General features: G+C 39.2%; 1 long non-coding RNA gene across 1 annotated transcript in view; it reads left to right on the top strand.

Moving 5' to 3' along the window:
* The first annotated feature begins 815 nt into the window (after window positions 1-815).
* Window positions 816-22,404, top strand: part of LOC102989001 (uncharacterized) — a 79,550-nt gene continuing 57,961 nt past the window's right edge. Inside the window, exon 1 of the long non-coding RNA XR_008618564.1 lies at window positions 816-1,501. This is a non-coding gene — a long non-coding RNA (uncharacterized lncRNA). The remainder of the gene's footprint in view (window positions 1,502-22,404) is intronic.

Here is a 22,404-nt window from a genome sequence, read left to right as displayed (position 1 = left end):
GTTCTTTCACCATCTCAGCTCTAAGTAGAGCTCTGAGAGAAAAACGAAGTGGTGGTGTCTTAAAGTCTCAAAGGTTCCAAAATATTTTTCTTCCCCGGGGATCGGCAACCAGGGGAATTTCAGAATAACAACGTGGAGAGGGCAGGAGTCACATGCCAGGCGGAAAAGGGAACCGGGGGCAATCTCCACTGATCCTTCGTTACCACCCAACTTTCTAGCGCGGCCTGCACAGAAACCAGCACGCTGACACTTCAAGGCATAGTGGTGCTTTCACCAGTTTCCCTCCCCGGCGGCTTCTCCCCACCCGCCCCTCCCACTGCAGGCTCAGCCTCCGATTTCCGCTGATCCCGACTGGAGGGAGCCCGGAATCCAATTACGTTTCCCAGGGGAGCGCAATCCACCCGTCTAGTCGCGAGGAGGGGGCGGGGGTCGAGGAGCCGCGGAGGACGCCCCTCCCCCGCCGCCCCGGCCTCTGGGCCCCCGCAGCCCCGGGCGGGGTAAGCACAGCCTTGGAGGGGCACGCGGCACTGCCGCCGGGACTATTTGTCCTTCCGCGCGGGCGCTGCTGTCCGGGTCCGAAGTCGACCCGGCTGAGTGGCAGGAGATTAGCCAAGGGTTTCCCCCGCCGCGCGCCCCCAGCCAATCGGCGCCGCGCGGGCGGTGCTCGGGGGCCGCGCACACGCGCATTCCAGAATCCACGCCTCACACGAACAACCTCACCCCCGCGTACACTCCCCTTCCCGCCCCGCCCTCCCGGGTCCACGCGCGCGGCTTCTCGGGGCCTTTTCCCAGGTCTGGGCCTGGACTGTGGCTTCTGGGCCCCTCGGTGCTGCTCGCCAAAGTGAAAGTGAAATGAGGAAGGACGGCCGAGTGGTCTGCAGGAGAAGAGTAATTAGTGTGAACCATCTGTGTCAAGGTTCACATTAAGCCTCACCACCCTCAGGCTCGCTTAAAAGACTGGAGTGAAACTACGGAGACTGTCGTTGAGGAGGAAGAAAGAGGACAGCCCTCCTGATTCTTTAGAGATTGGGTGGAGAACTCTTCCCATATCATTGAGTGTTTTCTAGTCAGAGGACCTTAAACTGCTGGATTTCTCACTTGGTTTTCAGCTGTGGTCAGAACACTTGATATAGCCTTTCTCCCTCTGGGGGGAAAGAAAACAACATCCTCTCCACACATTGTCAGACTCATGAGGCCACAACTGACATACATGCTGGAAGGAGAAAGTGCTCTATGGTGCCTTGTTTTCTCTTTTGAATTACGTCCTCCTGAGACTGTGGCTGACCCTAGGCCCATGGCGTTCCTGCATGTGATTGACGTGCGTGATTAGCAGGCTAGTGAGAGTACCAGGGAAATTGCTGTCAAAACAATTACATACAGGGACATCAGAACAATGGCTTGAGAGCCCCCAGGGACTTAGAGACCATCCTAGCTCTGCCACGCATGCCCTCTGGGACCGTGGCCAAGTCACATCATCTCTTTGTGTCTTCGGTTTCTTCTGGTAAGTTAAATAAAACTATTCTACCACTTCCAATCTCAAAGTATATTGTAAAAATAAACTTAGATAACCGAGGTGAAAACATTGAAGGTTTTGTTTTGTGGGGGAAGGTGGTGGTGGTAGTTGAAAGACACTCTCTGAAGAGTCTGTAGAAGGAAACCGTTGGACCTTCAGCCCACAACGTGCTCATTAAATTAAACTTAATACACATGTATTGACCCTAACTGTAGATGCAGAGTTCTAAGCTTGGTTTTGTGTGGTCTTCATAAGAGTTCTGTATGTTTATTGAAAATCCTCGTATTAAGTGGTCCCTTGCAGTTCAAACCTGTATTGTTCAAGGATCAATGCTAACTCCTGCATTCAGACCTTATCCCATGCCTGTGCCAGTTCCCATCACTAAGTCTTGACCATTTTAATTCTGTTTCTACTCAAGGGCCACAAAGCCTTGCTAGATATTGGTACAGAAAGGTGCTGTGCTTGGAGCTCCCCACTTGAGCCTAAGCAGTGGCTTGGGGTTCAGACACACCTGGGTATGTCTGAGGAACTGATGGGGCAAGGCGCCAGAAGCTTGTTTACTGGAGTGAATGAGGAGCTCCCTCAGACAGAACATGTCCTCAGGAAAAGAGTCAAACACCCTGAGCTTGAGCTGGAAACAAAGACTAAGTCTTGAGAAGGGAGAGGTCCCTTTACATCCAGTCCTGTGTCTCTTGGCCCTTGTCTGAGTCCAGTAGGAGTGGGGAAGGGATAAGAAGATGGAGGCTATGGGTAAAAGCTGAAATATCTGTTTCAAACTTTTCAAGTCCCACATTTCACATTCATAACACATGCTCTCACCTTTATTAGAAAAGTCAAGCTATCAACATAAGTGCAAGCAACAGAAAACCAGACTGGAGGTAGCTTTTGAAAAATAAGGAATTTATTATCCCATCAAATAAGAAGTTTGGAGGAAGGTAGTTCCTTTACTGGTTAATTGAGTAACTCATGTATGTCACTGAGGCCCCAACTAGATTTCTTCTTTCTACCCTGGCATCCTCAGACAATGGTAATTTCTCCTGCTATCTCCCTTCAAGGCAGCATCATAGCTTCAGCATTTCTTGGCATCAAATGCAGTCAAGGGAATCCAACAAAGAGGGATGTTGTCTCCCACTTCTTTCTTTCTGTCTCTGTCTCTTTCATAATAAAGGAAGGTTAACCTTTCCTAGAGGCCTCTAGTAGAACTGAGTCCCATTGGGCAGACTTGTGTCAAACACACATCCTAAACTAATTACTTGTTGAAAGAACGATGCCAAACATAATCTACCTCGCATGCTGGGATGCCAAACAGAATCTACCCTGCATGCTGGGAAGAGAAATTACCTTCCATGAGCATACAGGAGGGTATAATCCAAACAACATCAGATTTTGCAAGGAAAGAAATTAGGAAAAGTGGTTGCGGCTTAGGTCTCAAAAGTTTCCTTCATTTTTCTTTTTCTCTACTTCAAAATGTTTTTGTATCTACTCTCCTTCATTACTTCTAAATTTTTAAATCTTCCTTCATATTCTGTCTTTACTAGTTCAATGGAGAGGTAATCTGGCTCCATTTCAAGACTTGGCCCTCCGTCTATCTACCTATCTAAGACCTTGCTCTTATCCTAGCCACTCACAGTGGTCTCTAAGCCACAAGCCATCACTTGCAGGCTGTTCTACCTAGCACTCCATTAGTGAGAATTAGAGGAGATCTGAAGCCCCTTTTGTTGTCTCAGGAGAATCCAGGTTGAAAGATGCAAGAACTCGTCTAAATCCTACCAGGTGAGGGTGGAGAGGTGAGGAACAAGGGCAAGCTTTTTCTTTCCCAGCAGGGTTCTTTACCCAGAACTTTTATGTCTGGCTCAGCAATCTATGAGTGCCACGTGGTATCCTCAGCTACTTGGTTTCAGACTGCTTCCATTTCACCTTCTCCCTCCCCATTAGTACTGATCTCCTGGAGATTGGGTCCCACTCTACTATTCCAAGTCACAACCTGCAGGAACTCTGATAATGGCTTGAACCTGAAACTTGTTGCATTTCTTTCCTATACTCATATTCATTCATTTATGTCATTTAACAAATATTCAGTGTTGACTCTCTTCCAAGTATTGTGTTATGTGCTGGGAAGATGCTGGTGAATAAGTCAGAGTTCCTTGCCTTCAATGAGTTTACATTCTGGTGGGGAAACTTGGCATGAAATTCCAGGTTATCTCATAGGGACCAGAATGGAAGTAAAACTTTGAAAGCAAGGCCGAGTCATTAAGTCTGCAGCACAACCCATGTTTTAATCCTTCAAAAACAGCTACCATTATTAGTCTAAATTATTTTGATCTTTACACAGCTCAAAACATATCACATCTTTTCACAAAGGCCATTGTTTCAGACAATTACAGATTCCAACAATATAAACACCACATAGGGCAAGGCACTTATGGTACAGTAGGCTTTATTAATAACATGCCTTGTCAGCTGAACAGGCTAGGCTATAGATGGATGATTACAGCAAAAATGGAGGCTGTATCTGATACAAGCTTATGTATCATCAGAGTTGTTACCCTATCTCTGCTCACAGTCAGGGACCTGCCAGATCTTATTCAGCAGAATGGTTTGGAGATGCAATGTCAGAGATAAAAATATTTACTGTTGCTTACCTTCCTTTGGCTATGCTTGCCTGAGGATGTATAGTAAAAATCAAATTTTAATTTTTTTAAATGTTTTCAAAATTCACTCAGGTTTGTTATTCCTACTTCATTTATAGTAGAAAATACATTCTCCAAAAAAGTACTACACTATATTGAAGATAAACCTGCTTATGTATTTTCTACTAATAGCACTTCTGCTTCAGAGGGTGCCATGGACCCTCAGTGTCTAATTTATCTTGACAGTGTCTGAAGTGGAAGTAAACTGATTCAGACTGCAGGTCCTGAAATATGAGTTAGGGAAGGTGGATATAGCACAAGTGAAATGAGAGCATTTAAATGAAATATGAACTCCAGTCAATCTGAATGAATTCCCATAGCACCTCAGTCCAGGAAAAAACCTGTAAGGGTTTTAATCCTCACTCAAGCCATGACAAAGTGCATGACCCTAAGTGAGGCAGTTAATTAATTTCTGTGTCTTGGTGTCCCCATTTTTATGACAGGGTTAATCAGACCTGTAGTGCACCTGCACTTGAGTTCAGAAGAAAAGAGAATTACACGCTTTCTGAAATGTAGCTGATAATTATCAATCAGTTATCAACAGGAATTTATTGAACCCTGCATCTACCCATTATTATATGTCCAGGGCCTAGCAAGTACCCTACACATAAATGCTAAAGGAATCTTTGTTGCATGAATGAATGAGAAAATAAATCAATGAGCCATGAACTACTGCATGCCAGGTCGTTTGCTATGGAAGACTCGAGATTCATCCCTGCCTTTAAGGAACTAACCTTCTAGTGAAACAAGACATACACAGATAAAAATATACTTAACAATTAAGGTATGAAATGCCAAATGAATGTTATAATCCATTATCTTCAAACTAGAATTTCCGGATTCTTAGCTTCATTATGAATTCTTCCTTAAAATTGACCTACTTGAGAATATGCCTAGAAATATTGCATAGAAATGTTAGAGGATGTTTAATAAAAGATTTTAAAATATAGAAATCTATTTCATTAGGATAATATTCTGTAAGGAAGTGGAATTGAAATATAAGTTCAAGGGGGAAAAAGACATAAAACTGTTAAAGAAGGACTTGTTTATATTACTTCTTTTTGTAATTTTATTGAGGTATAACATCCATACAATAACATACACAGACCACCACCTAAATCAAAATATAGGTGATGCCCTCCCATCATGACCTTTCTCAGTTACTTTCTCAGTTAATCTCCTTCTTCCTTGACTCCAGAGTTAACCGTTATTCTGACTTCATACACTATAGAGTTCTGTTACTGTAGCCTGCTCTTGGAAGTTGTGTAAGTGTAATTATATGGTATGTTCTCCTTTGTTCCAGGCTTCTTTTGTTCAACATTATGTCTGTATGATGCATCCATTGTTGCATCCATCAGAGTTCATTCTTTTTAATTATTGAAAAATAGCTATTCTCAAAGTGGGGTCTGAGAACTCCTGGAGGGGGTACCTGAGAGTTTTCTGGGGGGGAGTCCATGAGTCAAAATAATTTTCATAATCATTTAGCGTTTTATTTATTTGCCTTTTTCAGTGCGTTGACGTTTTTGTTGATGGTACAAAAGCAATGATGGTTAAAACTCCTGGCACCTAGGCATGACTATTTTTTCCTTAGATTCATACTCTTTATGTCTTTCTGAAATATCTTTGCTTAACCCAAGGACATAAATATTTTCTATGATACTCTTTTCTATAAGTTTTGTGGTTTTACGTTTTACAAGTAGGACTATGATCCATTTTGAGTTAATTTTGGCATATGGTGTGACTTTAGGATTGATAGTCCCCTTGCTTTTAAAAAATATATATGGATACCCAATATCCAGTTGTTACAGTACTACTTATTGGAAAGACTACTCTTTCTCCCTTTCTCCATTGAATTAACTTGGCAGTTTTGTCAAAACACTCCTTCCTGCCCCACATACACACACACGTGTGTGTGTGCACTCTGTTTCTTACTTTCTATTCAGTTTCATTGATCTGTATGGCTATCCTTTCACCAATACCATAGTTTGGGGAGAATTGTTATGTTAACAATATTGAATCCACTGATCCATGAAGGTTGTATATCTCTCTTTTATTTAGATATTTTTTACTTTCTTTTAACTATGTTTTGCAGTTTCCAATATAAAGATCTTTTGTTAGACTTATTCATAATTTTTTTGGTGCTATTGTAAATGGAATGGCTTTATAAATTTCATTTTCCAAGTTTGCTGTTAGTATATAAGGATATATCTTTAATGTTTACTTTTAGCAGATTCTTCTATATGAACCCTGTATCCTATGACCTTGCTAAATTTACTTATGGGTTCTAGTAACTGTTTTCTAGACTCCCTGTGATTTTTAACATTAATAATCATATAATTTGAAAATAGAGACAATTTACTTCTTTTTTTATCTTAATGTCATTTATTTCTTTTTCTTTCCTTCTTACAATGACTAGGACCTCTAGTACAATGTTGAATAGAAGTAGTTATAATGTCATATTTGCGTTGTTCCCATTGTAGAGGAAACAATTGTATCTTTCACCATTAATTATGCTATAGATGCCATATATTCATTTGAGGAAGTTCCATATTATGTTTGGTTTGCTGGAAGTTTTTATCAGGAATAAATTTTGGATTTTTTCAAATGCTTTTTCTGTATCTATTAAAATGATCATATAGGTTTTCTCCTTTTGTCTGTTACTATAGTGAATTAACAACTGATTTTAAAATCTTAAACTTGTGTTTAAGATTAAATCTTAATCTTGTGTTACTGGGATAAATCCTACTTAGTCTTGAAGCTTTATTCTTTTTTTATACTATCGACTTGGTCTGCTAGTGTTTTGTTAAGGATTTTGCCTCTGTATCCATGAAAGATATTAATCTGTAGTTTTTTATACCATCTTTGTCAGGTTTTGGTATTATGCTTATGTTAGTGTATTAGTTTGCTAAGATTGCCATAATAGAATACCACAGACTGGGTGTCTTAAACAACAGAAATTTCTTTTCTCATAGTTCTGGAGGCTAGAAGTCCAAGATCAAGTTGTGGGCAGGTTTGCTTTCTCATTAGCCTCTCTCCTTGGCTTGCAGATGGCTGCCTTCATGCTGTGTCCTCAGATGGCCTTTTTTCTGTGCAAGCACATGCCCCTGGTGCCACTCCCTCTTCTTTTAAGGGCAACAGTCATATTAAATTAGAGCCCTACCCTAACAGTATCACTTTAACTTAATCACCTCTGTAAGGACCTTATTTCCAAGTATGGTTATATTCTGAGGTAATGAGGGTTGGGACTTCAACATATTAATTTTCTGGGGGACACAATTTAGCCCATAACACTTGGCCTCATCAGATGATGCCAATAGTGTTCTCTCCTCTCTTTTCTGAAAAACATTTGTATAACTGGTGTTTTCACCATTGAAACTGTCTGGCCCTGGAGTTTTCTTTTGGGGAAGGTTCTTCATGATAAATTCAATGTGGTTATTAGATGTAAGCCTATTAGATTTTCTGCTTTTCCTTGTATGTATTTTGATACAATGTGTATTTTAAGAAATTTGTCTTTTTCATCTATGTTGTTGAATTTGTTGGCATAATGTTGTTCATAGTGTTCTCTTATTATTTTTCTAATGTCTTAGGATCCATGCTGACAGCTCTTTGTTTTAAACTCTTGTTTTAAACAGTCATGCCTATTTTAAAGAACTGAAGAAGAAAAAAATCAAAATTCATTTGGTTATTATGGATGCTTGGCTTTTCTGTATATAATTTAAAGTTAGTTTGTCATTTTCTATAAAAAGGCTGGGATTTTGATTGAGTGCATTGAATCCATACACTTGTTTTGGGAAAATTGCCACCTTAACAATATTAAATCTTTAGATCCATGAACATGGTATATCTCTTTGTTTATTTACATCTTCTTAAGTTTCTCTCATGGAAATATTGCAGTTTTCAGGATAGAAATCTTGCACAAATTTTGTTGGATTTATTTTTAAGCACTTTATATTTTTTGAAAATTATATTGTTATTTACATTTCAACTTTCAGTTGTTAATTGCACATATTTTTATATATTAGCATGATATCCTGTGAACCTGCTAAACCCACTTATTAATTCTAGCAGGTTTTTCGTAGATATTTCTGAAATTTTTTAATGTATATAATTATGTCATCTGTGAATAAAGACAGTTATTTTTTTCCTGTCCAGGTCATATGATTTTTTTTCTTTTGCAGAGCACAGGCTCCAGACGCGCAGGCTCAGCGGCCATGGCTCAAGGGCCTAGCCACTCTGCGGCATGTGGGATCTTCCCAGACCGGGGCACGAACCCATGTCCCCTGCATCAGCAGGCGGACTCTCAACCACTGCACCACCAGGGAAGCCCAGACTAGATTCTTGAGTACAGTATTGAGTAGAAGCAAGGAAACCAGATATCCTTGCCTTGTTTTCAGTCTTTGGAGAGAAAACATTTAGTCTTTTATCATTAATTATGATATTAGGAATAACTAGTAAATTTACTAGTCTTTTATCAGGTTGACGAAGTTCCCTTTTGTTCCTGTGTTGCTGAGATTAGTGCATGTCTTCTTAATATTCTTTGTGATTAAATGGGAAGTACACATAAATTACTTTTGCGTATGTATGTATGATGATTGTCTCAGGAGAAAGCACTTGTGCAATTGAGTTGTGCACTGAAATGGTTGCTTTTCTATAGAACACCATTTTTACCTAAAAGAACCAAGAACAAACTATGCTTACTCAGATATTTGGCAGGTATTTTGTCAAAAAAAATTTTGTGAGCCTGCTCCTGCAAGGCAAACAACTGACTATATTTGTGGACATTGTTAAAATTTGCATTTCCAGACAAAAATTAGACATTTGGAATGTTTATATTCACTTAACATCCTCCCAGTACTTCATGACATTTCTGTTGAGATTGGTGGTGATATTAACAAATGTGACTTTTCTGCTATACAATGAAGTGTGTCAATATTTGGAATATTTTGGCGAACCAATATTTTAAGAAACTACCACTTATCAAGTTTTTTAAAAAAATTAATTAATTTTATTTTTGGCTGCATTGGGTCTTTGTTGCTGCGTGCGGGCTTTCTCTAGTTGCAATGAGCGGGGGCTACTCTTCGTTGCGGTGCGTGGGCTTCTCATTGCCGTGGCCTCTCTTGTTGCAGCGCACAGGCTCTAGGCGCGCAGGCTTCAGTAGTTGTGGCACGCAGGCTCAGTAGTTGTGGCTCGTAGGCTCTAGAGCGCAGGCTCAGTAGTGTGGCACATGGGCTTAGTTGCTCCGCGGCATGTGGGATCTTCCCGGACCAGGCTCGAACCTGTGTCCTCTGCATTGGCAGGCGGATTCTTAACCACTGCGCCACCAGGGAAGCCCACACTTACCAAGTTTTGATGTAGTATTAAAGAAGACTGTTTGCAATTTTCTGAAAAGGCTACTGGAATAATCCTTCCGTTTTCCACTATATGTCTTTGTGAGGCCAAATTTTCTTCATATACTTCAACCAAATAACATATTATGTCTGACTGAAAACAGAAGCAGATATTAGAATCCAGCTGTCCTCTATTAAGCCAAACTTAAAGAGATTTGCAAAATCTAAAGTACTGCCACTTCTTCTTACTAATATTTTTGTTTAGAAAATATAGTTGTCATAAAATTATGTATATTAAAATGTAATGGATTTATTATTGTTACTTTTTAATTGTGGTAAAATCTACATAACATAAAATTTACCATTTTAACCATTTTTAAGTGTATAGTTAAGTGGCCTTAAGTACATTCACATTGTTGTGCAACTGTCACCACCATTCTTTTCCAGAACTTTTTTTATCTTCCCGAACAGAAACTCTTTAACATTAAACAAAAGCTCTCCATTTGCCTCTCCCCCCAGCCCATGGCAATGGCCATTTGATATTCTGTCTCTATGAATCTGACTACTCTAGGTACCTCCTATGCATGGAACAATATTTTTCCGTTTGTGCCTGGATTGTTTCACTAGCATAATGTTTTCAAGATTTATCCATGTTGTTACTTTTATTTTAAAAATAAATTAATACAAAATTTAAAAAATCTCTTGGTCTTAATTTTTAATATGACAAATATTGATAGAAACACCCAAATAGACTAAAACAATTTAGTGTCCTTAATTAAGTTTTAAGAGTATAAAGGGGTCCTGAGACCAAAACGTTTGAGAACCATTGCTGTATAATATCCCTGTGTATGTATGCTTGTACGTACCATAATTTATTTACCCATTCTACTGCTAAGGAACAGTTAGTTGATTTCTCTTCAGCTTTTAATTATTATTGATAAAGTTGTTATAAATATTCTTGTACACATACTGTGGGGGACCTCTACACCAGTTTCTCTGTAGCAGAGAAGTCTAGGATGTCTAGGAGTGGTATGGCTGAATCTTTGTGCCTTTTTATTTATTTTTAATAAATTTATTTTATTTATTTATTTTTGGCTGTGTTAGGTATTCGTTGCTGCACATGGGCTTTCTCTAGTTGTGGTGAGTGAGGGCTACTCTTCGTTGTGGTGTGTGGGCTTCTCACTGCGGTGGCTTCTCTTGTTGCGGAGCATGGGCTCTAGGCACACAGGCTTCAGTAGTTGTGGCACGTGGGCTCAGTAGTCGTGGCTCGCTGGCTCAGTAGTTGTGGCTCACCAGCTCTAGAGTGCAGGCTCAGTAGTTGTGGCGCACGGGCTTAGTTGCTCCATGGCATGTGGGATCTTCCTGGACCAGGGAGCGAACCTGTGTCTCCCGCATTGGCAGGCAGATTCTTAACCACTGCACCACCAGGGAAGTCCCTTTGTGCCTTTTTAAAATGGATGGTGGTAGATATGAAATCCCTATTGTATTTAGGTCCCATTGGATACATTTCAAAGAATATCATGTAATAGATTTATTTTAAATGCTAATATTTACAATATGTAGGATGTTTATCCTTTGCATTTGTTTAAACTTATGACAACAAATTTTAGATTTCAATTTAAACATGTGAGGGCATATATCATTTAAATACATTATTTTAGGAGGTAAATGAGCAAAGTGTTTTGAAGATTACTAGACAGTAGACCCTTTAGGAGTTCAGAAGAAGTACAAGATAATTGAAGGTTGGGGAGGTTTCTTTCTCTGTCCCTCCTTTCCTCCCCCTTTGCTCTCTTCCTCCTTACTTTTCCTGTTATCTGACAAATATTTACTCAACAACTATTATATGCCAGTCACTCTGCTAGACATTGGGGATATGGCTGTGGACAAGACAGATAAGGATTTGACTCACAGTCTAGTGAGGGAAACAATCCACATGAAAACAAGCTACTGAAATGACTAAAAATTGTGTTAGATCTCATGAAAGAAACAAATGAGTCTTATGATAGGGGATAGTGGTGGCATTGGCTGTTATGTCAGGTGGTTATGGTGGCCTCATGTTGGAAGAGCTAACTGTGCCTAAGAGCCAAGGGAAGATCATTCCAGCAGAGCCTCATACATACTAAGAGCATTAACAAGGCTTTGAAGAAGAAAAAGCTTGGAATGTTCCCAAAACTAAAAGCAGGCCAGTGCGATGCAATTACTGTCAGACTTTGAGTCTTTATACAAAGAAGCTACATAGTTAACTCTTGAAGATGTCTGTACACAAATATATAGTTAATATAAACTATATAATAAAGTAACAATAAAATTTAGAAAACATACTGTTGGTCATCTTTGAGAAGTGATAGAAGTGAACAAGCCTCTACTTTCCCCTGAGGACAGACACAAGGAAGGAAAGTTCAGGAAAAAACAAAAAGTTTCTTTATCTGCATCAGTATCAGCACTGCTATCATCCAGGCAAGAGTCAGCCCATTGAGAAAAAGATTGTATTTTGTTAATTTTTGTATCTCCAGTACCCAGCATTGTGCTTGATCTGAAGTATATGCTTAATTCATGTATATTTTAAGGGAGGGAGAAACTGGAGCTAACATTTTTATTTAGTTCCAACTCCTGTACTGGAGCCAATTAAACAAAATTAAAAGACAAATAGAATCCAGGGGAAAAAAATGCAGCATCTGCAACAAACTATAGGTTGATGTGCTTAATAGACTTTATAAATTGGTATATTGGTTAAGAGCATATTCTGGAGTGAGAAAGATAAACTGCAATGAAGGCAAATTAGGGATAGGGTGAGTGTTTAGTTGGCCAAGGAAAGTCAGAACTTAGAGAAAGAAAGAGAGACAGACAGACAGAGAATGAATGAATGAGAATGGGAATATGATGGATCTGTGATGTCTGTGAAGGTCATTCCTAATTTGGTGCCCCTAGAGCTGGCCTTCAGATGTTCCTTTACCATATTTGTCCTCTTTTTCTGATCTTATACTGAGGGTGAAAATATAAATGGAAGAGACATATCCCTTCCAAACTGTCCAGCCTCAGAGACAATGACAGAGGCCTGAGTAATCTGTGAATTGATAACTCCCTGAAGTGCATACTATCTCTTAAAAAACTTAGTTGTAACTTGTGCTGACACACAAGTATATTGTGTGTATTTATTATAATAATTGTATTCATTACATAATATACTCCTCTTAATTTTGAGGAGGAAATGAACTAATTTTTGCGCTATGTGATTTTTCCAGTTTCAACCAAGCTAACTTCTGACAAGTTAATTTGTTCAACAAGATTGGGTACCTTGTAGGTGCCTCTGGTACAGGGGTAACAGATACAGTAGGGGTGAATAAAACAAGTGAAGTCTATGACTTTATAGAGCTTTATACTACATGGGAGTGAGGTAGGACAGATAATAAAAAGATAAGAAATTGCATAATAGAATGAGACATAATGATAGCTTTGGGGAAGAAAAATAGAGCAAGGAAAGGAGCTCAATTAATGTGTGATCAGTGTTGGGAGAAGCAAGGTGGGGCAAAGAGTGATGGGAGAGCTTGAGTCCAGCCAAGAACTCACTGCCATGAGGAACCTGACCCTACCCATCCTCACAGTTCTCAGGCTGATTTTCACTTATCCATGTGAATTTGTCAGGGCAAGACCTGGAAATCAAATGGTAATAATAGCTGGTATAAATGCCTGGAAATAAAAATGTCTCAAATGTCCTCAATTTCTACCTGTGCTTTACAATTTGCTGACAAACCAACAGCTGAAGTTAAAAAATACAGTACCAAATGGTTTATTGTAATAATGAGATGGTTGGTTTGAAGGAATACTTGTCTAATAAATAAGATTTGAAAAAAGCAACCCTCAGAGGACTAGAGCTAGTACTAGTGTTAAACTGGTTTTGTTTATACTGGTGCCCCTGAAAAGTTTCTTACCAACCATCTCAACCAATGAAAGACTAATACCAAAGCCAATGGTTAATTCTGTCTCCTAAGCTTACTCTTAGTTCATCCCAAAGCACTCTCCTCCCCATTCATCCCCTCCTCTTTCCTTCCCCGTTCTCCATTTTCTATCTAGATTTTATGTAATCTCATCCAGAGCCATCATCATCTATATGCTGATGACTGTAATTTTATTCAACATTATTTTCTCTTCTGAGCCCTATGCTAGTATATCTAACTGTTTACTTGATTTCTCCACCTGTATGTCTTATAAGTATTTCAAATTAAACATGGTTAAAATAGAAAACTTGGTTTCCATCTGCTTTCTCCAGTTCTCCAATATGGACTTCCCTAAATCTTTTCCATCTCAATAAATTATACCTCTGTCATTTATCCACTTTCTTGGTATAAATATCTTGATTTCTCACTTTAATTCATACCCCACATTCAGTCCATTAGGAAGTTTTATTGACTCTAACTCCAAATTATATTGGCAACCAGCCATTTCTCACCATCTCTACTTCAATAGCCCCAGTTAAAAGATGTCATTATATCTGCCTAGTCTACTGGGAGAACATCCTAAGTGGTCTCCCTTCCCAGTGCATGTGAGCCAAGGCTTCTGGGCTTAGAGGGTGTTGAGGCCTTGTTGTGAGCGTGAGGCTCAGAGTGCATGGTGTCTGCATTGGAAGGACAATGCTGAGGTGGCCACTAGACCTGAGGTGGGGTCTGCAAGGTTGCTGAGGGACTGTGGGCAGTTGGAGTAGAGCCTGAAGTCTCTCCCCACACATTGGCACCACTAATAGATGGTGCAGCAGGAACTAGAAAAAGCAGTATGCAACAATCAGGAACCAGGAAGAGAAGCCCTCTTCCTCCTGCAATGTCTCTCCTGTGCTCTCTATAGATAAAGTTTAACATGTGCTCATTGTAAGGGAGAAATGTTTCAGAGCAGGTACTGAAGGGTGAATTTAGAGCTGAGAGAGAATAGATTGATAACTGGCACAAACTCTTTCAAAATAATAAATAAATCTTAGTTATCTTCACAAGTCACCACAGTATAAGACTTATTATTACCTTCTTTCTGGGATTATTCATAGATTATTTGTGGAACTGGAAATTAAATCTAGAATGTTCAATTTCCATGTCTTTGTTCCCATTCTTATGTGGAGTTTCTTCTTTGAACATCACTGATACAATTAATAACAAAAAATCCAACAATATGTGCAAGAAATGGAAAAAAAGATGCCTAGGCATCAAGTATCTGGGTCCCTGACGCCACATATAGCAAATGCTTGGGTGGAGGGCTGGACATGGGCAGCAGTGCTTGATGGTTAGATAATTAATGAAATGCTTTTTTCAAACTGATATTCTCCAAAGAATGAGTCTATATACTTTCCTGTGTGAATCCCTCTGTAAGAGCAGAACTAGTCTGTGAGCCCAGATTAGTTCATCACAATAGACACCTAGCAAAAAACAAGTCTCTAAGGGTTATGCTAGGGGAAGGTAAGGTTTGAGGGAAGATTTAGGACGGGGGTGTTTATTTGTGTCCCTCCAAAATTTGCATACTGAAGCCCTAACTCCTAGTGTGTCTGTATTTAGAGATGGGGCATCTAAGGAGGTAATTAAGGTTAAATGAGGTCATAAGGGTGGGGTTCTGATCTGATAGGATTAGTGTCCATATAGAAGAGATACCAGAGAACTGCTCTCCACCCTCCAACACCATCCCCATGCACTCACCAAAGAGAGGCCATATGAGCACCCTGCAACCCAAGGGGAGAGCTCTCACCAGACATAAACCCTACTGGCATCTTGATTTTAGATTTCTAGTCTCCAGAACTGTGAGAAAGTAAATTTCTGTTGTTTAAGCCACCCAGTCCATGGTATTTTGTGATGACAGCCCTATCAAATTCCTACAGGAGGTAAGAGTAAAAGGCACTATCTGGAAAGGGCAAGCTGGGGGCGGGGGGTAGAGTGCCACAGACAGGCAAGGAGCAGCATGAGTTTTCCAGACACTTGTGTATTTTGGGGGTAGGGGAAGAGACATGGTAAAAGAGGAGAGTGGAAGAATAGCAAAAAGAAATTCTTTCACTATGCTACCATTTTGCTTAAAACTGGCCTTTTTTTTTTTTTCCCGTTGCGGAGCACAGGCTCCGGACGCGCAGGCCCAGCGGCCATGACTCACGGGCCCAGCCGCTCCGCGGCACGTGGGATCCTCTCGGACCGGGGCGCGAACCTGGTTCCCCTGCATCGGCAGGCAGACGCGCAACCACTGCGCCACCAGGGAAGCCCAAAACTGGCCTTTTTAACCAAGGAAGGGAAGTGGGCTCAGGGTATCCCCCAAACATATTAACACCCTCACATTTTTCTACTTGGCTTTAGAATTATTTTTTTTTTTACTTTCATCTGAATATAAGTCTATAGCAGTTTTCTTTTTTAAATAATTAATTAATTAAAATTTTATTGTCATAGTTTAAATATTATATGTTTCAGGTGTACAACATAGTGATTAACAATTTTTAAGGGTTATACTCCATTTATAGTTATTATAAAATATTTGCTATGTTCCCTGTGCTATACAATATATCCTTACAGCTTATTTATTTTATACATAGTCGTTTATACCTCTTAATCCCTAGCCTTATCTTCACCCTCCCCCTTTCCTTTCCCCACTGGTAACCACTAGCTTGTCCTCTGTATCTGTGAGTCTGTTTCTTTTTTGTTATATTCACTAGTTAGTATTATTTTTTAGATTTATAGCAGTTTTAAAATTAAGTATCATGAAGGCTTAACTCAGGAGAAGTCAAGAAACTAGTTGTCATTCCATGTAGAGTGCAAGCTCTAAGACCTACTTCCAACCATTAAACTTCTCCTATATAGAAATGGAACCTCAACTGCCCACTTGGCTCTCCTTAGTAAAGAGGAAGGTGGAAGAATTTGCACTTGAAAGGACTTCTCTACAGAAAAACTCAACACAGGATGTAGAGATATCCATGAGATCGTGAATTAGGGATAAATTCTCAGTAGTATTCTGATATCAAACCAGCAGATGCTCAGTGAAGCACTGAATGATCAAATGTGGTATAAAGTAAATAAAGTGTTAAAAATAAGCTTTGTTTCAGACTCTTTTCTACATTTGGTTTTCCCAGAGACATATTCACTATACCTCTTCATGAAACTGTGGCCAGTTCAGTAATGCATCCTTAAATTTATTTCCCCTCCTTTTCTGCCTCCTTTGCTTATTTCCTCACTCTTGATGTCCTCAGATTACAAACCTCTCAATGAAGTGCTAGTCCTCAAACTTGCTCAGACTCTGTTTCCTAGATGATCCAAGCTAAGAAAGTAGCCAAAACAGTATCAAAACGAGTGCTTAAGATATTTCGTAAATAAATTGAGTCAAAATTTGCTGCAGATACAGAAATGTGAATAATTATCCTTTGGTAAGACTAAGAATTCTTGGCAATAAAAAGCCCTAAAATTGAGATTAAAAAAAAAGAAACAAAAAACTTCAGCATTTATGACACTGACATTTTTGGAAAATACTTCCTTTTGTATAGCGTATTCATTATTTGGGAGTTATATGATATTTCCTCATGATTAGATTCAAATTACACATATCTGGCCAGAATATTATATAATGATATTTTGTCCTTCATAGGGTATTGTATCTAGATATACATGGTGTCCATAATATCACTGTGTTAGTGGTATTAATTTTGATCATCTGGTCAAGGTTATGCTTTTTTAAAGTATGCTCTTAAATATCTCTATTTTTTCCATTTATAACCTTGTCATAACTTGACAGCACTACAACACTAGCAGGCTTTATTATTGCCTCATGCTCCACCCCATCACAACTACCACTAAAATGTGAGCACCACAGAGGCAAGGATTACTGCCTCTTTTATTCACTGATACAAATATTCCAAGCACATGGTACAGTGTCTAGCACATATTTACTGAATGAGTAAAAAGATAATTCTGATTAGTAAAAATGTCTAATAACACAATTTGTTATTAAAAAATTCTTTATGACAAAACATTATTACAGCCATGCTAATTCAGCAGTCCATGGTTATAGGATACAAGAACAGGCTGGAAAATATATGATTAAGGATAATTTAAGCCCTCCCTCCCCATTTTAGCCAATATATTAAAACTATCCGTTGCAAAACTGATTTAGGATGCATTGAAAATTCCCCTTATCACTCTCTGGAAGTAATACTAATAAAAATGATATGGCTAAGACATGAGTAGAAGGAGGAGGTATGAAGGAGAGAATGAATGTTACGTGAACATATCTAGATATTACTCACCAGTGCTGAACTTGATCGTAGGAAGACAGGCCTCACTTTGCATAGTTCTGACATGCACGATTTCCTGTTACCATGGTTTAGTTAAATAACCCAGTCCTCCAACATCACAGTTCACATATCAGTTACCATGGTTCAGTTCAGTCCAGTAATTGCATAAAGTACAAACTTTGTTGCTAGCTCTTCAGTCCACAAATCACTATGTAAATAACATGCACACCGTGATCAGTGACCAATCACGCCACTTACTTCAGTCTGTCAGTGACTGGTCACTCTGCATCTGTTATTCATTTCACAGATAGAGCAAAAGTGTGTAGTTGTGTTACCATCTTGTCTCCAAGTGATAAATCCACATGACATTTTACAAAAATGGACAATCAGAAGAGAGAACTGGCCAACAGAGATGAAAGTACAGCAAATAACCCAAAGTGACATTGCTGGAAGTGAATTTTGTATCAAACATAAATGGAATTATAGCATAAATAGCTGACAGTGGGAATGTTGAAACTGTCGCCATTTGAGGGACTCTACATATGCTGCCAGAGGAACTTAGTGAAGGCACATTTTTCAACATAAAGAAGGAAAGTAGTTGTGACAAAAAGGATGAAGATGTCCCAAAAGTAATAGAGGCCAAACAACCTCCACATTAAGGGAACTTTTGGAGATATTTCACAGTATGAATGTGCAAAGGATAAAATGTTGGAAGTTGATCCAAACCTAGGAAGGAGTATGACAATTCACTAGGGCATACAAAAGATCTTCGCTCCCTATACAGTAAGTTATCAGCAAGAAGAAGGCAAGCAGTGTTGCAAATACTCGATACATTTTTAACAAATAAAGCACTTTAATTCTGAATGTTTCTAGTGCCTTAAATCCCAATATTCTAAGTAAATAATAGCTTTACTATTTTTTTTGTTCTCTGTACATGTATAGCTGACAGTTTTAAAATTTCACAAAAATTTTAAAGCTCATGAAGCAATCATAATTTTTCCATTATTTAAATCACTTTGCATAATTTCATCTTGCATGCTCATTTTTTTGGTTCTGCATTGCCATGCAAAATAAAGATTGCCTTTATTGTATTCAAGGTAAAGTGCAAGTTAGAAGCTCAGAAATGAAAAATAGAAAGTTCTTACCATAGACATCATCTGAAGAAAATTAAGAAGCACTGACTGAAAATGATAAGCTGTAGATGTTGGCCTCCCACTTGGATCAATACCAAATCTATATCTCTAGCTTGGGTTTCCAAGTGTTTCTGGGTGTTCCACCAGCACCTCACATATAACACATCCAAAGCTGAACTTCCTCTTAACCCTGCCACCTACCAAAAAGCCCCAAGTAACTTGTTTTTCTGTAATGAAATATCAGTCAGGATTAGTTTCGATGGCTAGTGACAGAACCTGGAATAATTGTAGCTTAAATAAGATAAAGATTTATTTTTCTATCAAAATAAAACTTCAGAATTAGGCAACCCAGAACTAACATGGTGACTCACCAGTTATCAGGAATCCGTATTTTTCTTCTACAATCTTTATCACAAAGTGTCTATCTTCAAGTTACCTCATGGTCACAAACTGGCCACTGGTGCTCCAAACAGGCAGAAAGAAGGAAGGTAAAGAAAAAGTGCTTGCCACCCTGCTGAGTCAGTGTACTTTAGAGAATATTCATGGATGCTCCCTGCAAAGATATCTGCTTATGTTTTGTATCATTATGTCTTATTAGACACAATTTGTAGAGTGGCTATTAGATAAGCAGTTAGTGTTTTTTGTCAGGCATCATTAATGATTCAATCATTCACCTAGGCATCAAGCCAGAAACTGAGAGATTATCTGAAATTCTTCTATCTTTCCCACTGCCCATATCCATGGTTAGTTTATTATGCTACCTAAATTTCTTTCAAATTTGAAACTCCACTATTTTCTTTAAAACTTCATTGCCTAAAATAGTGCATGACACAAACTGCTGTGTTTATAAATGTTTGTGGAATGCTAATTCAGTAACTGCTTTTCATACAACTGGGGGAAGTTACCTCAGTGAACTTTAAATTGGGTCTCCAAATAATATTCAAAGAGTATTCCTATTATATTATAAAGTGTAATTCCTGGAGTTCTTTAAGTCACAAAGTAGTTTCCTATTCTTTAACACTAGTAGGATTTGAATTAGTTATTCAACTATAAAAGTATAGAATATGGGCAAACATACTCCCTTCTCTAGTATTTAATTTTTCTTAATTGTATTATTTTGTTAATAGCGGCTATCTCTTGTACTCTCTCCTCCAAGAGACCTCTATGAGCTGTTCCTCAGCATGCCCACAGCACATGCATATACTCATACACACACACACACACACACACACACACAGTGATGGCCTCAAAAGTCTTGTTCCTTAGCAAGCCAAATGTCAAACATCTCAGTGGCACGTATGAAAAACAATAAGCCTGTCCCTGCTGAGCCACCTGCTGAATATTCCATATGCCAGGTGCTAATTTTAGGAGAAAGAAAGGAAAATTTAAAAATGTATTCTCTTTTCATTGCTCCACGAGAGGCTTCTTTCCTCTTCTCCTCAAGCAGCTGCAGCAAAAGCTTACATGAATGCAAAATGAAAGCAGGACTAGAAACAAGATATAATTTAAAAGAATTCACCAGATGACTTAAACAAATAAACCTATTGGGTTAACCTTATTGTTCTGGAGAGAATAAACAGTGTGAGTGGCCTTGGATTGATGGAATTCACTGGAATAGAGCAGGGCTGACAAATTGGGATAAAATATTTGGCAATTGTTCTTTATCTTGGGACAAATGACAAACGTACTTTAAATTCATTTCCTGCAGCTGGTGAGCGGGTGGCCAGGTCTGCATCCTACCCCTTGTAGCCAACGGGCATTTCTTGACATTGACAGGTTGGCCCCATTTGATTAGATTTCCAACAAAACAATGTACATTGCAGATCATTTTCAAAATATTTTTGTTTCTCCAGTACCTGACATTCTGGTATAATTGAAGACCTCGGCAAGCTCTGAACATGCTTGAAAAATGGGTTGTTTTGACAAGCTAGAGAATAGATTATTTGCCAGCAATCTGCAGGCCGGAGCTTTAATAGTGGTCATATTGCAAATGCGATTTTATCTTCACCTATAAAATTTTCCTTTGTAGCTCTGAATATTTCAATTGCTCAAATAATTTATCTTAACACAGCAGCACTGGGAGGGGACAGTGGGAGCAAACACACAGAGATAATTGTTGCAATTTCTTATTATATTCAAAGTCATAATTTTATTAAGTTAGGTTTTCAGATTAAAATTTCCCACAAAGTTGAAGTCATATCAAGACAAATATGATTCTGTATACTAATAAATTGGATGTGCAGAAATTCAAATAGAAGTTATGAAACAAGGGATCAATTAGATATACAAAGGCTAATGACTTACATTAGAAATATCTTAGGCCTCGAGACACTGGTTCAAGATGGCAGAGTAGAAGGACGTGCGCTCACTCCCTCTTGCGAGAGCACCGGAATCACAACTAACTGCTGAACAATCATCGACAGGAAGGCACTAGAACTCACCAAAAAAGATACCCCACATCCAAAGACAAAGGAGAAGCCACAGTGAGAAGGTAGGAGGGATGCAATTACAATAAAATCAAATCCCATAACTTCTGGGTGGGTGACTCACAAACTGGAGAACACTTATACTACAGAAGTCCATCCACTGGAGTGAAGTTTCTGAGCCCCACGTCAGGCTTCCCAACCTGGGGCTCTGGCAACAGGAGGAAGAATTCCTGGAGAATCAGATTTTGGAGACTAGCAGAATTTGATTGCAGGATTTTGACAGGACTTGGGGGAAACAGACTCTACTCTTGGAGGGCATACACAAAATAGTGTGCACATTGGGAACCAGGGGAAGGAGCAGTGACCCTGTAGGAGACTGAACCAGACCTATCTGCTAGTGTTGGAGGGTCTCCTGCAGAGGCGGGGTGTGGCTGTGTCTCACCGTGAGGACAAGGAAACTGGCAGCAGAAGTTCTGGGAAGTATTCCTTGGTGTGAGCTCTCCCAGAGTATGCTATTAGCCCCACCAAAGAGTGGGGTAGGCTCCAGTGTTGGGTCGCCTCAGGCCAAACAACCAACAGGGAGGGAACCCAGCCTCACCCATCAGCAGACAAGCAGATTAAAGTTTTACTGAGCTCTGCCTACTAGAGCAACAGGCAGCTCTACCCACCACCAGGCCCTCCCATCAGGAAACTTGCACAAGCCTCTTAGATAGCCTCATCCACCAGAGGGCAGACAGCAGAAGCAAGAAGAACTACAATCCTGCAGCCTGTGGAACAAAAACCACATTCACAGAAAGATAGAAAAGATGAAAAGGCAGAGGGCTATGTACCAGATGAAGGAACAAGATAAACCCCCAGAAAAACAACTAAATGAAGTGGAGATAAGCAACCGTCCAGACTAAGAATTCAGAATAACGATAGTGAAGATGATCCAGCGACTCGGAAAAAGAATGGAGGCAAAGATCAAGAAGATGCAAGAAATGTTTACCAAAGACCTAGAAGAATTAAAGAACAAACAAACAGAGATGAACAATACAATAACTGAAATGAAAAATACACTAGAAGGAATCAATAGCAGAATA

The sequence above is a fragment of the Physeter macrocephalus genome, chromosome 11 (genome assembly GCF_002837175.3).
Source record: "Physeter macrocephalus isolate SW-GA chromosome 11, ASM283717v5, whole genome shotgun sequence".
Classification (NCBI taxonomy): Eukaryota; Metazoa; Chordata; class Mammalia; order Artiodactyla; family Physeteridae; genus Physeter; species Physeter macrocephalus.
Note: the sequence above shows the minus strand (reverse complement) of the source record. Positions and strands in the feature narration are given on the sequence as shown.